Source organism: Cebus imitator, unplaced genomic scaffold (genome assembly GCF_001604975.1).
Source record: "Cebus imitator isolate Cc_AM_T3 unplaced genomic scaffold, Cebus_imitator-1.0 Scaffold325, whole genome shotgun sequence".
NCBI classification, from domain to species: domain Eukaryota; kingdom Metazoa; phylum Chordata; class Mammalia; order Primates; family Cebidae; genus Cebus; species Cebus imitator.
Window position 1 is genome coordinate 2,510,736 of NW_016107640.1, and position 15,658 is coordinate 2,526,393.

Consider the following 15,658-nt stretch of genomic DNA (forward strand, 5'->3'; position numbering starts at 1 on the left):
TAATAATGTACTTTCTCCTCCCTTATACTTCCCCAAGCCCATTTATCTGGAAACACCTTACATGTTGGTCCTCTCCTTTCAATATTGAGGGGAGTCATCTGGGCCCATGCAACCAGTCTCTCTGCCTTTAGGCTCTGCCCACCCGATCCTCCCTGCCTGCCACTACTGCCTGAAGCATGTTTCAGATCATATTCCCACCCAAAATGTGCCAGTGCCCCCAATCTCAGTTCCACACCTTTACTTTCAAGGTTTTTAATGATCTGCCTCAAACCTAGTTTTCTGCCAAGCTTAGGCTGGCTCAATCACATGGCATTCTGGGACCTCAGTGACAGAATCCAAGGGGGTTGGGTAACCAGGGTAGCCAATATCTATCCAAAAGCCTCCGATCTGGAGGTTGGGGCAATGGTCTAGGGCCCTAATGATGCTCAAAGAGAAATGGGGCTTCACCTGTACCTAGGAGCTGGGCTCTGGTCCTCAGGACAAAGATCCTAGGCAGGAGGATCAATAACTGGTCCCCTGCCAAGCTGCTTAAAAGCCAGGGCAGCACTACAGGACCAGTTGGAAGTCCAGTCTTGAGAAATAGAAGCAAAATCTCAACCTCTATGTATAGAGCAACTTGAAGGTGAGGAAGAAGGCAATGCAGTGGTCCTGGGCTTCTAGGTTAATGCTCAGGGTGGCCCCTCAACTGTTCATCTTTATCTTCCCTGGCTTTAGGCATGTACCTGCTTAATTAGTTTGACACACCTCCCTATGCTTACCCCTTTCCATGGAAAGTGTCCAGGTCCTCTGAAAGCTCCTTATATAACCTGGCCAGTGAAATTTTCACAGCCAAGACAGAAAACAGGTGTAAATCTCCATCATAGGCATTGAACAGGATATGTAGTGAGTTCATGGAAAACCCTTTTCACTCTTCTGAAGACTTAGGAATAAGAAAGGGCTCTTATCATTAACATTTTGTCAGGAGGTATTCTTTCTCCACTTTAAAGAACCAAAACTTTCTCCAGTTCAGAAACAGTAAATGAATGGTCTACTATGTGCTGAGACCTTTGCTGTTCACCTCCATGGTCTGCTCTTAGCAGCATCTGTGCAAGCACCCCGTGGATGCTATCCTGGGTTTCTTCTTTTTATTATTAATAGCTAACATTTACTGAGTGCTTACTATATGCCAGGCACTATGCAAAGGGAGACAGGATGCCTCTTTCCCAGGTAGTTCCTGGGAAACTGAACAGAACCTTAAACAGAAACTCTGAGGAATTAGGGGAGTGTGGGCTCATGGGGGCTGCAATCCCAGAGGAGACCACACTCAAAAGATGGTTTTGCAGCTCAGCCTCCTTTCAGGCCTGCTATATCACTTCCAGTCACTCAGTAGTAGGCCTGGCATTTAGTGGGGGACAGGGTCATGTTGGGAGGTTGGGGCACTATTCAGGCTTGGCCTTCACCAGCCTCTGCTGGGCCTGGTTCCATGAATGTAGTGTAGGATGTTGGGGAGCTGGAAGAAGACTCTTCCCCAGCCCCTCCCACTCTATCCCAGACCTCTCTCATCTTCCCACCTTTCGAGCTTAAATATTAAAAATTCCCTCCACAGGGTGAGCTTTCAGTCCTTGATTCACTCCAAAGAGGCTTCAAATGCAAATAGTTCCAGAGAAGGTAACAGAGTTGCCTCCCAGTACAAGAAGAGATGAATGACTTGAGAAAATTCTTTGGCAAGGGGCAGGGAGAGGATGCCCAGGAATCCTGGCTGGCTGGAGAGTGGGGAGAAAAGAGGGCAGAGTGAGAAGCTGAAGGCAAACACCTGTCATTGTAGCATTGCTGAAGGCCCAAAAGAACCCAGCCAACATGAGACAGGTTGGTTTAAAAGCCTCCTATGGGAAGGAACCCAGACTGATGACAAGCAGAGCCAAGTTCACGTGCTTGTGGATGAGAGTGTGGCTCTGGGAATGTGAAGCCTGCAGCAGGAGTCAGGGGCAGGGGCTCTGGGAGAGCTGCTCCATGACCAGAATTGTGCTGGGAATGGCATAAGCAGTGGCCCAGTCAGCTTGCTTATTCCAGGCCCCTCTTCCCAAATTTATGATTCGAAAAGGAATTCTTTTAAGATGTCTTTGGAATCTTGTATATAGTCTAACAAGGCATTTGAAATGTAAAGATTTGTGTATTAGGAAAGCATGAGGTAAATGACCTTCATTGAAAAACAAATAACAGTACCACAGGGAGTAGGATTGTCTCAGACAATTCAGCATGTCTGCCTGTTGAGGACCTGTACTCCACCACCCTGTCCTTCCACAAAGAATGCAACTAACCAAAAACCCTAGATCTGTAGCAGTGACCTCGTCTGAGAACAACCCCACCCCCTGCACTTAGTTCACCTTCATTTCTCTTGGCATTTCAAGAAGGAGGTCAGAATGCAGTTGTGTGCGGGGAGGTCACTGCCACATTACAGATCTCTTGCTCATGCTGAAGGTTGGCAAGATAGGCTGGGAGACAGTAGAGTTCCATCATCAGCGGTGGGCTAGATGCTAGAGGTGGGGCTGGCTGGGAGGGTGAAGGGCACAGAGATCCCCCGTGCAATTTTGTAATGGACAGTAGGATATGGGGGAAGGGCATCTCACCAGAGGAGCAAGGCAGAGCCCAGATCGGGGCTGTCATGCCTGAGGACAGTCTGCGTTTAACAAGGAGCAGGCTGTGGGGCCAGGAGGTCAGATCCAGGCTCTGATTTTCCGGAAGAAGCAAGGATGGGAGAGTGAGTGGGGACAAGAACAAAGGAGGAGGCTAAGCAGACACTTCCTCTGTAGTGGGCCACAGGAGCATGCCAAAGGGCGAGAGGATGGAGCTGGACCAGACTGCTTATCTGAAATGAGGAAGCTCCCTTAGATGAACCAGGAACGCGGTGGTGAACCCTGTGGTGCAAGACTCCAGGTTTCAGCAACCCCCGAAGGGTGTGGGATGGTGGAGAAGCTGTGACTCAAGTAGCAGCTGTGGAACACTAGTGACCAGCCCCAGGGGTGGACCTTGGGGGGCAGGCAGGGCGTTGGTGCCACACTTTGTCAGTGGGCAGAGCAGTGGCAGCTTGAACAAGAATTCCTGTCTCCAGATTGGGCTGGGAGTGTGGCAGGATTGAGCACACAGATAACTCAGCTGTCAGGACCTGAGGAGGGCCAGGGAGGGTAGGGGCTGGGGACAGGAAGCAAAAGGTAAGCAGTTTCATTCATTCAAAAATCACTGCACAACTGCGGAGAGCTACCAACACCATCAGGCCAGGGATAGGAAGATGAGTAAGACATGGTCCTTAGTCTTGAGAGGTTCGTGATTGCTGTAGGAGAGCTAGACTGGGGAAAACAGAGAATCCGTGCCTTAAGACACTTAGTCAAACTTACGGCGCTTTGAAAGCAATACACAAAAGCAGCTCTCTGTTATTCATGTTTTACTCCTATAGTACTCTTTAGCTTACACAACAAATTTATCCATCCATGGATGAATATCTATCCATGGATGGATATCTTTATATCCATAGTACTCTTTAGCTTACACATAACAAATTTATCCATCCATGGATGGATATCCATCCACTGAGGCACTGGACTTTTGAACATTCCATCTTCAACTCACCTCTAAGACTTTAGTTGCCAATAAAATTGGCTGGCAACCTGGGACTGCTTTGGGTCAGGCACCAAGGAGGTGGTGCTTCTGTTTCATTTTATAGTGTTAGCCCCAGACCACTGAAGAAAACCAAGAGTCAGTTTAATAATTACTTTAGGGGTCTTAAGTGAACAGCTAGTTGGAGGGCATCAGGGAAGGTGAGGCCATTTGAGGGTAATAGGATGGAGACCTGGCCAGGGCGGTGAGGGGGAAATGTGTTTGGGCCTAGGAGACAAAGACTGTGTAAGAGGGGCTGCTTTCTGCACAGCAGTGATACCGATGTCTGAGCTGTGGCTCTCGAAGAGTGCTGACGAGGGCCACACAGCTTCAAAGAAGTGGCACTTGTAGTGCCACTTCAAGTTCAAGTTGGCTTTCTTTCCTGGCCAATTCCAAACAGACCTGCCTGATTTGCCAGAGAACACTGGTATCCAGGTTCGCATTGCGTTAGCAATGCCTGTGGGAGACAATAGGGTGAACCCCCAAGCAATTTTTGTTTAGCCTTCTTCTTTCTTGGCTGAGGAGCCTCGGTTATTTTTTCTGAAAGGATATATCCTCCATTATTTTGATTGGGTGTGTCCAGGGGTGCTGGGAAGAACAAGATAGGCAAGAAGGGAATAACTAATGAATTTTCTTGCTCATTCCTAAAGTCCTATATTTAGATTAGAATTTTAAATCTTGAACTCATCACTGTGTGCACTGCGTGCACTGCTTATCATTGGATAAGTCATGTGCAGGTGGGACACTTGCTGGTGGCTCTAGTCTTGCCGACTCTGCCTCTATTGATCCCACCTACCTCACAGATGAACGTGTTGGGTAGGTTCAGCCAAAAGCTCTTTATTTTAGAATCAGCCTTGGCAAGACTAGAGTGACCTCCTGTCCCCTCTAGAGGCCATCTAGAGCCATATTCTGAATCTGCCGAGGCTTACTTCTCTCAAGACCTCCTGGGTCAGGGGTCAACTTCTCACCTGTACGTCAGCCAGTGTATCCTCCTATAAATGAGTCCCTGCCTTTTCTTTCCTTCTGGGTGATTTTCATCAGATTGCCTTGCTGCACAGGTACAAAGCAACAGGTCTGCAGAATGAAAACAGCTGGGAAACCCTGAATGGTGTGGAAGTAGGATGGAGGAAGTGGTGGTATCTTCTTAAGGAGGTACTCATGGTGAGAAGGTCTTTGTTTTTCTTGGGGGGGATTCCCTTTTTGCTGTCCAAGGAGACTTCCCTTACGCCATGGGCTTTGGCCGTGCTTAGTATTCAGGGCACACTTGACTTTGAAATGCAACGTGCTAAGTGGAATACGCACTTTGTTCCCTACTGGCCGGCTGGTACCACTCTGTGGGTCAGATAGGAATCAACCTTCCAGGGAAAAGAACAAAAAACAGACAAACAAGTACCTGAAGACAGAAGTTTAACTGAGTGCTTCCTGGCCTTTGTTTTAGCCCACCTCATCTAAAGATGTCCCAGATTTGAGCTATGGTGTGTAGAGGGGTAGAAGAGAGAAAATGTATGTGCAAATGAGAGGTGTTGGGCGGGCCATACAGGTAGAAAGAGGAGAGGTGGGTTGCACAGGTCAGGAAAGGGCAGAATAGAGACTAGCTTGATTTATAAGCAAGAATTTGGCACATTTTAATTATTATACTTTTCTAAAACACCACGGTTGGCATATAATTGTGTTGCAATTTAGTAATTATCCCCATTTTTTTATCTTGTGGATTAGAAGATGTTAGAAGTTGGTGACTTGCTGTGGAATTTGTTCAGTGTGAATACTAAGGTCTGCACTCATGGGGCCACAGTGCCTTGTAAGTTCAAGAGGACACTTGGCCTGTTTTCTTTCACGTTTCCCCTACCATATCACATTCACTCCTGTTTCCCATCCCCTGTCTCTTCTCATTCAGTCAACTACTTATAGATGAGCATAATTAATACCTGAGCATTGACAGGCAGCAACCAGAGGTAAATTACCAGCTCTGAAGAGGGTCAACCAGAGCCAAGCAATCTATAGGGAGAATACCATGGTTCTTTCTCCAAGAAAAGCAGTGAAACTGGAGTGTGTCAGGATGCTTATTAGGCTCTGATCTTTTGTTGCATTGATTATCATACCAACGGCAGCCCCAGGAGCTTCCCAACTTGAATGTCTAAGCTAAGAAAATGAGTTGGGTATTTGTGATTGTTTTGGAGGCCAGGGGCGGTTGGGGCACTCTTCACTGTGGTCTTCAACATGTCAGAGAGTGTCTCGGAGGTCTTTCTGGAAAGGTTACTGTAGCTCCCTGAGGCAGGGTGGCTGCCAGGGTGTTGGTGTGACCAGAACTCTGGGGATTTGGGTGAGAAGGGTAGTCAGGTTTTCTCTGACAGGGGTAAGAAAGGAGAACAAGGGAGAGAAGAGGTGTCCCAACAGGAGAGAGGGGTAGAGCTGTATTAGATGACTTCTCCTGGAGAGTTGCATCAGGCCCACTGTGGGTGAGAGAGGGAATCTTTCCCAAGAATCCAAGTGGTACAATGGGTCTGACCTTCCCTTTAGGTGGTTACTGGAGACCTGACGGGTGTGCATGTGGAGACACGGAAACCTGACAAAGCCGGTGCAGTCTGGATGGAGGCAAGTAAGGTGGTTAGAGGTCTTTCTATGGAGTGAGACTGTGGTGACTGGTGCCAAAAAGAGAAAATAAAGTGTCATGTCTTAGGAGCTCCATCTGCAAGGCTGATGTGAGGCTGGAAAAAGGGGTGAAATCAGCGAGGGCAGCCATCGCTACGTGTCTTGAGGTTTGCTCCTCCTTGACTCCAGCATCTCTGTCTCAGCTCATCTCATTCTAGAGGTCCCCGCGGACTGTGACAAAGATTTTTCAGAATTCAGAGAGGCAACCAACAAGGGGCAAGCTTGGTTGCAGTACCTCTGACCAGCCTACTAGCTGTCCCCTGGAAGGCTGATTCTCGCGCCCCTCACCACCTGCCTCCCAAGGCTGCCCTAGGGCTCAGCTGAAGGAGGCGGTTGTACTTTGCTGCCCCCTGCTGCTCAAGTCCTGCTCTTCCATAGGAGCTGCTGGGCTGAATGTCTGGATGTGACTTCTCCAGGCAAATCCTCCTCTCCTGCTTGCAGTGCTCTGGCTCTTCAGAGTAGGTTTCTGTCCAGCACATGGCCCCCGAAAGGGCTTGGAAAACGCTCCCTTGCGTGATACTGGCCGAGCTTGGTACAAGTGTCTTACACACTTATATTCAGCAAGTATAGTATAAGCTATGCTTGCTGCCCTAGGAATCTCCAGAGAGTGCCCCAAACATCTGGCATAGCCTCTATTCTTACCTAGTCATGTTTCTTTTCAGGCCATTCGGCCTCTTCTAGGAACAGTTTCCTGGAGAAATAGAGTTGTGGTCACTACACTGGAGTCTTCCTGGAATAGGACCGGGTCCTTCCTAAGCTAGAAGGAGCTGTATAGTGAGGGGGCTGTGTGAGTATTCCTAAAAACGGTGTCTGCTGAATTTTCTACTGGGAGAGGCCAAGTCCTGGGGGAGTAAGCAGCAGTTGGGCAGTAGGCAATAGACAGCACCAGGGTCTGTGGATGCTCTGTTGGGGTGGCATCAGGGGACAGTGGCTTCCCCAGTAAGAGGTGCTGCAGTGGCAATCACTTCCACAGAGGATGCCCCGGAGCTTGTTGTCTCTCACTGTCTTGTCTCCTCGGTCAGGAGGCAGGCGCCTGCTGTTCTGGCTTCCCATTCCTGAGACTGGAAGATGGAGCTTGTGTGGACTGGGCAGCTTTCTAGAAGTGGTGGGTTAGGATGTGGGAGCGCTGTGGTCCAGGCACCTGTGGACAGGTGGCCTGCCACACTGCAAGCCCCAAAATGACGCTGGACTGCGTTTCTTGATGCAGTTACATCTGTACCAATTTTTTTTCTCCAAGCTTCAAGGTGGAACATTTGTAAGCCGAGCCCTCATGGGTCCAAGCCTGTTTTCTTCTCCACAGCACAGTGAGTGAGGGCAAGGGCTCATCACAGATCCCGGCCTCTCCCCACCTCCACCCAGGCAGACGAGAACCTGGAGCCTGCAAAGGACTAGTAGCCAGAATGGTGCCCGAGTCACCTGCTGATAGGAAGGAAGTGGCCAAAAGGAGGTGTAGGACCTCATGTCCTAGAGGTCAAAGCTAAGAGTCCAAGGCAAGTGGCCTCAAGGCAGAAAGAGTCAAACCAGAGCCCCCAAAAATGGAGAGATCCGGATGGATAGCTAAGAAGGGCAGGTTTTTAGTTTTATATCTAGGACCAAAGTACAAATGTGAGCAGAGCGGGCTCTTAAGCAGGGAGCCAGTCACATGGGGTTTAGGATGGAGTAACAGTTCAACCCCCTTAGACCTATCCCTTCTCTCTCTCTTTCTCCTTTGACTTTGAAATTAGCAAAAACATTTAATCACATTCTAAATTAAAAAGCCCTGTGCAAATACTTGGAATTGGGAAAAGAGGAGAATATGATAGTTTCTGCCCTCAAGGAACATGAAGCCAAGTTCACAGCCTTCTCTTTTCCCTCTCATTCCTTCACCTAGCATGTCCTCAGCACCAACTGTGTACCCAGGCATTATTATTTCTCTTGCTCTTTCCACCGCTAATTCCTTCCTAGCCTTTCCTTTCTGCTTCCATTTCTAGCCCAAAATATAAGCCACAAAGAGAAATTTGGGGAATTAGAAGTAAGAGACTTTAAGAGAAAATGTGGATGTCATTGGTGTCTCCATCAATTTTGACTCATAGCTTGGGTTGGGGGAAGTCAGTGTTTCCTTTCCTCTTGCTGAGGAAATTTCTTCTGAGCCTTAGCTACATCCCACTTACACAGGGCATCATTCTTCACTTTTTTCCTGGTATATGTCTCTACTTCAAATTCAGGCTGGTTGTGGGTCTTCCACCTACTCTGTAGCCGGGGGTGTGGCGGTAGATGCCAATCTGACAGTGACCAGCACTACAAAGTGGAATGAGAACCTTCTCATCCTCCTGCTGGGCTCCCACCCCAGCCCCCAGGTCTCACCTTGCCCTCTCCTATGCAGTGGGTTCATTCCAGGATGCCTTCCGAATCAGGCTGGGGGCCTGAAGGCTTCTAGAATGGCAAGCACTTTGGAGGCTAGGCAGGGCGCGCATCTTTAAGACACTAGGTACTCTTTCTACTTCTCATTTTGATTTTAATCCAAGTCGTTGGTCTCTTATTTGCTTGCTTTTCACCCAGGACAGAGTCACAGAGACCTTGGAGAATGGGGGAGGCAGAAGAAGGAGAAATGCAGAAGGAGGTGTGTTATGGTGTTATCCAGTGGAGGGTCACATCCAGCTTTATTTTGCCCCAAAAGATCTTGCATCCTACCTGTTAAGAAGCTTGGAATGCCACTATTCCCTTAAATCTTAAAGGAACTTGAGTCCTTCGTTTAAAAATATATTCCTAAAATGTAAATGTCCCTATGTGGGACAGTATTTAGCTGACAGTAAATTTGAGGGGAGGGTCTCAAGGGGTGGTAACACCAGGAAAAGGGAAAGGCGCCTCCCCCCAAGCCAAACCTTACCTTACTTAACTGATTGTATTTTCCCTCTCAGCTAATGCTATATCTCAGTACAGGAGAGAAAATAAAAGGTAGAGAGATTTTTATCCAAGCACCCCTGTAAGCCCCGGGTATACACAACTGAACCTGATGCAGTGACAATCGTGTTCACACATAAAAACATCTGGCTGGAGGCTAACATCACTTCAGATTTCCAACTTACATTTTCCTAAGCATAGCATTTTTCTCTTAATTTTCCTTAGGAAAAGACTATAAAGTAGCTCCACAATTGTCATGTCTTCATACTCAAGCCTGCACTCAAGTTTCCCTGGGACAGCTATCTGTGTGTGTGTGTGTGTAAATCTGTATTTACAGCGTCTGTCTAGGACCCCCCCATGAGGAGCCGAAGTTTCAGAGAGCCCAGCGAGGATGTACCTCCACGGAAGGGAGGCATGGCATTACTCTCTGTTCATGGGAGCGTACACACAGATCTTTTCTCCTCCTCATGGTCAGCTTTCTATTTGTGATTAGTAATTGGCTTCTCTTGGTACGCTACGATCTATTACAAAAGCGAAACATTCAGAGGGCGAGCTGAAATGACAAAATTTGGTTATAATTTATGTTGGCCCCTGACATATATATTTTTTTAATGGTTTGGTCTCCAAGCAACTGATCTCTTAGCAACAAGAAGCACCTTTATAAAAGATGGCACACAAAGAGTGATTGCCAGAAAAGCCACCGGTTCCTAAACGGCCGCGTATCATTAGCAAAACTCACCATCTTCAAGAGTCCAAAAACTAGAAGTGACCAGCAGACCCAGGTAACCTTGATATTTGCACATTTTCCTGGAGAAAAAAAAAAAAAAACTCATGCAACTTTTGAAAAGAACAAAATTCTTTGAAATATGTTCATTTTTGAGGTCTTACTAGTTGGTCTTGGCTAACTTTTAATAATAGCATGTATTCTTTTAAATAACTGCTTGTTGATTTTTTTAAAAAAAAAACCATGATTTTTGTGATCAGAAAACAGTTCACTTGAAGTATTTCATTGGCATGAGAAGGGAAGGAGGGGAACAATCTACTATTTGTTTCAGCGTTTATTTCTGTAGGTTTTCATTTGATGGGAAAAAAATCCGCATTGTGGCAAAAATAAGAGCATACAGAATGTCACCCAAATGGTGTGCACTATTAGGGAAATACGTGTATTTATTTTCTACTGTATTTTAAAACTGCTTAAATATTTAAAGAGTAGCAAAATAATTTTACTTTCAAACCTTAGCTTTTTAATCCAATGTCAATTTCAGTAGCAAGTGATAGTCTTTTGCTGCAAGTGTTCAAGTACTGGTTTTTTCATTTGCTTTAATTGCCGTAAGAAAAGATTCATTCCAAAACTAAAAATAGAAAAAATTACAGGCATCTGTACCTTGTTTGCTTTTTTCAGGTACCCAGAAATTAACAATTTAAATGTCTTTCCAGAAAATTGGAATTAGAAATGAGAAACAATTGTTATTTTATCTATACTCCTTCAATTAAGCACAAGCTTAATTATAAACCTACTTGGGGTGCTCAAAGGGCATAAAAATGAGATGTTTTATGGGGGGTGAAATAAAAATCCTCCTAATTGAGCTTGGAAACAATGTTATATAGAGATACTGCAGATCTAAGAAAACAGATTAGAAAATTTTATTTTCAATAAAGACAAGTTGAGATAGTGACACATCGTTTCATTTTTTATAAGAACTGCTTTTACCACTTTCTCTCTTTGTCTCTCTTTCTTCTTTCTCTTTTTCTTTTTTTTTTTTTTTTGCCCTTTCTGAGGTGCAAATGCCTCTTTAAATTGAACTGTTATGCAGACATCTTCTTGGAACCAAAAAATGGGTAGCTTTGTCTGAATACAAAGCTTGGTAATGGGTCAGGGCATTCAAAACCAACACAATCCCAGAAATTTTGGGATTTACAGTTGCTACTCTAAGCAAAGTCACTTCAACAGCACAATATGATTACATTTGATTTAAAGCTGCTTATGACCTTTATTTCTGTTACTACTACGAACTTCAGGCAGAAGAATTCATTTTTGTGATGTCTTTGCTTGGAAGTTAGAAAGTTGGGTGTTTTGGGTTGAACTGTAGAAATGCTTTTAAAGCAATGCACTATGAAATCACAGAGAAGCATATAGTCTTGTCCTTCAGAACTAAAATTTTATGTACTTGCAGTGTGGTAATTATTGTAGAAATGGTTTGTGGCTTTAAAGTTAAGAAACTTGCATAAATAATTGTAAGATGTAATTTGTGTTGGCTGTGTCTGGATATGTTTTCAGTTTTAACGGTACTGTAGTCTCCTAAAATATGAAGAGTTTTAAAATGAAAGCGAAGGTATGATAACATTTATATTGCAAGTGGCAGATAAGTTTTTGCAGTGGTTCTTAAAATCTAGTCACTGTGTCCTTTGAGGTTCGTGTGTTCTGAGTTTTATCTGTACCTGAGGAAACAAGGGGGGTCAATGGGACTGTAGAGCTTATCATTTTGGCTGGCTGAATGAGCCATCTACAAAGATGGAAAAACACCTGCAAGACGGGAGATACACTATGAAATACTCTGATTAGACTGGCTGCTGTAGACTGAGCCAAATCATTCTGCTGTGTTGGGATTAGTTACTTCTGAGACACACACGCACACATTCACATATGTGTGCGTGCATATGACTGGTCTCAATATAAATGAGGAAATCAAAACAAGCCTCTCTATCAGTGAGAGCTTCCCAGGAAAAAGGATAGTTTTAATCTTGTGAATGATAGTTTCCAACACAATCTTTATTCAGTGTCTAAAAGTCCTAGACAAACTAGATGGCTCTTTTCCTTCAAACCTGAGGCTGGAAGCTGGTGTGGGGTGGGCTGGGGGGATGCATTAGCTGTCAGGCACACTGTAAGCAGTCCTGCTATGGGGGTGATCCATGTTGCAAATGAATCTATTTATTCTGGACACCTTACTGTCTGAATGGAAACAATCAGGCAGAAACTTGTTCAATTACTACATGATTGGCCTTTTGGAAGATTTTTAAAAAGCTCTTATAAATGAGCCATGCTTCAGATAATTTAGTCTTTCTCTGGTGAGAAGGAAGCAAGAAACAAAAAAAAAAGAGCAGCCACTCTGAGTTAGGTGCTTGATGAGGGCTGGGCAATTTGCAATGTACAGTTTTGCTTAATCTTTAAGGCAACTGTGCAGAGGTGTCAGTGTCCCCATTTCACACGTGCCAAAGCCAGACCCAGCAGTTTGTCAATGTGTTACCTAAACAGTGAATGGCAAAGTTGAATTTCAACCCAGGACATTCTGACTCCCAAGCCTGTGTACTTTCCTTGTGTCACAAGCTGCAATTTAAAACTGATGCTAAATAGTCCCTCTGGTCTTAGTAAAGCAAAAGCTCTAAGTGATTGGGCTGGGGGTAGAGATTCAGGCATCTTTTCAGAGAAGAGGCTCCTTAATCACTGGTTCTGTTGGTTGGAGTGACTCAGGTCCTGTGTTTTCAAGGCTGCCACTGGCTATGAACCACAGGTGGGTGCTCAGTTAGGCTGTGGCCGTGGTAGCCACAGGGCATGGCACCATTTCTTGCCATGATGTACATCCCAAATGAAGTGGGGTAGGACTCTTTGAGGTTCTCTTTCTGTGTGAACAGTTCTGGGGTGTCCCTCCCACCCCAACCCAGGCCACAACAGTTAGGGACTACACAAGCAGAGCAGAAGCCAAACCACGATCCCGAATGGGTCAAGTGACATGCCACCAAGTTAAGGTGAAGGAACGAGAGCCCAGGTGTGGCTAGGGCAGGCCTGGGAGTTGGGGTGAGAAGATGACAGCGAAATGTCACTTCAAAGTTGCAGGATTTCAGTAAGCTGTCCCCTCTGGCTTATGGTGTTGCCCTTTCTTCAAATACCCGTGATAGAGGCATCAATCTTAGAGAGGTCATTAAAAAAAGTGAGCTCATTAAAAAACAACCTTCCCCGAAATGGTTTGTGGGTAGGAGATGATGTACAGAAGAGTGAGGGACAGGGTGGCTATAGGCAGTTCTGGAATAACCACTCTGTGCATCTCTATTTCTTGTGATACTTGCATCACTCAGACATCTGGAATATCGTGCCCAAAGCCAGACAGTTCATGTAGGTAAGACTCAAACTCAAGTCTTTGGCTGGAAACACTGTGGCTCTTTCCTACAACTGGGAAATATGATGGTATTTGTAGCAGATAGATTCTGAGGTGGTCTGCCTTGAATTTGGCATGACCGTCATGAATACAGAGAGAGCTCTTCACCTGTTACACTTGAGTCCATTCCCCAGAGGAGAGACTAACGCTCCCAAGAGGCTTAAGAAGCAACCTCCCATTTCTTTTTCCATTCCTTCCCTCCTCAGGGATATCTATGGTTAATTCCTCCAATTGTGAGTCAGAGGGCTGATGGGCAGCTCAGGAAGTCTGAAAAGAATGCCTAGTAATTTTTGTACGAAAATCAGTAATAATCCTTGTGCATAAGTAATCTTCATGCCTCTACTTCCCAAGGGTCCTTGTCTCCAATCACCATGTTCACCCTGCTTGAATTCCTGCCTGGTGAGTGGTGCTATTGATGTATATGGCTGGCAAATTGACACCACACACCTGCTGTGGAGAGTACGTGCCTAGTTCCACTCTCTACCTAGTACAAAGAAAGTCTCCTTTCATCTGGCAACTCTGGGTGAAAGAAAAGGGCCACTTATGCCATTTTTATTGCATTCAAATGACGTATCTGGCACTGGTCTACATGCTGGTGCTATAAAGTTAAATAAGACATGATCCTTGTCTTGAAGAAGTTCATAGCCTAATAAAGCTCATTTCCAGTTAAATTTGGGAACTTCTGCTCTTTAGGGCTAGTCTAACAGCAAATAAGAGATTTACTCTGGAATACATGTCTTGAAGGTTGGGAAGGGTTTGAGAAGAAATAGGAAAAGATAGAGCTGAGGTTAAAACTGAAGGGAAAAATTGAAGATGGATAGTAAGTTGCCACTCACAGTGTGTAGAACACAATGGACACAAGCATGGATGAGAGAGTGGCCAGGTTGTGTAGAAGGGTAAGCCAGCCTGGCATTTCTCTCTTGGCTGAAGGAGTTCCACATTGAGGCAGAATATAAACAATGAACTTGGTACTATAGGACAATGGTAGAAAATCCTAAAGACCATGGCAAGGAGTTTGGATGTAGCGAACAGACAGTGAAGAGCTGGTACAAAACCACCTGCTGATGCAAACACTGTAATATCAACAGACTGTGAATACCTATGATTTAAACAGTGCCAGAGGAAAAGATTTTTTTCAAATCAACATTGACCCTGATGAGGGGATAATACAACTAGAAGATCAGTCTTTGGATTTGGAAATCTGTGGACTAATCAATCAAAGAGTAGCAGTAGCCACAGAGGATACAGCCTAATCCAAGACTAGTTCAGAGAAAACAATGGGCTAGGCTCAGTGAGTGGATATTGGAGAGGAGAAGAAGGAAAGAAGACCAAAAGGATGCTGGGATCCCTAGAACTAAAGAGAACTTTAAGGCTTAGCTACCTGTGTGGGTGGAATTATGGTGCAGCTGGTTTGTCAACAAGGTTTAGATCTTGTAAATTGTCCATCCAAGTGAGAACATTTTTTAGAGATGTTAAACTATAAATCAAGACACACTGGGTCTCAGAAAAGATGTACTCTTCTGAGAGTACAGGAAGACAGGGGAATAATCTGGAAAACATCATTTAGATGTTAAAACTATTAGAAATTTCAAGGTATTATAATGGTTTTATGGGTACACTAGGGTTAACCTGGTAGTCAGAACTTTAGGTGACTGGCAGGCTTGGTTAGAGGGGTCTTGCTCCTCCAGGTGCTTGAAAGAGCATCTCTAGGAATGAGAGAGGGACAGAACAGAAGATCTGGAGACCACAGACTGCATGACCTGGGTGATTAAGGAGAGGGGGATACAAAAAGAATCAGGAGAGAGTATGATTGAGAAGTGACCACAGACTTGAGAAAAAAAAACAGAAGCAAACTGAGCCACCTGGTTCCAAGGAGATGTTCTCTGCAAAGGCAGAAGGGAAGTTAAAAAAAAAATGCTTAGAATTGCACACAGTTCATCAGACAGGGTGAGAGGGAAGCTACTGGTATCCTCACAAAGCTATTTAGGAGGAACAGGAAGCTAGGAAACCAGACTGCGTGGCAGGCGTTGTGAGGGTGGAATACCAGAGCTTAGTCAGGCCTCCAGACCCACAGGGCCACGTGCTGAATGAACACAAGACAGTCTAAAGACCTGGGCCTCAGCAGAGACCCATTTTGAAATCTGTCTGCCTGTGTGGCCTGAGGATAATCAGCTTGCGGTGGGAGGAAGGAGCATAAACTCTGGAGTCAGATGGATAGATTTTGGTCTTTCCTCAGAAAGAAATCAACTGTTGAGACCCTGTCAAAGAGATTTAATCTCTACTTCTTCATCTTTAAAATGGAGCAACTTCTACTTATCTCACACAGAGGTTTTCTTTTTTAATTTTAA

General features: G+C 45.2%; 1 protein-coding gene and 1 long non-coding RNA gene across 2 annotated transcripts in view; one reads left to right on the forward strand and one right to left on the reverse strand.

Annotated features, from left to right (window-relative positions):
• The window catches only part of CYP19A1 (cytochrome P450 family 19 subfamily A member 1), a 99,941-nt gene that overhangs the window by 29,644 nt on the left and 54,639 nt on the right, over window positions 1-15,658 (forward strand). The gene's annotated exons all lie outside the window — the stretch shown is intronic.
• LOC108286666 overlaps window positions 8,121-15,658 on the reverse strand; it is a 45,064-nt gene continuing 37,526 nt past the window's right edge. Inside the window, exons 2-3 of the long non-coding RNA XR_005196343.1 lie at window positions 9,899-9,966; window positions 8,121-8,834 (exon numbers count right to left, since the gene is read on the reverse strand). This is a non-coding gene — a long non-coding RNA (uncharacterized LOC108286666). The remainder of the gene's footprint in view (window positions 8,835-9,898; window positions 9,967-15,658) is intronic.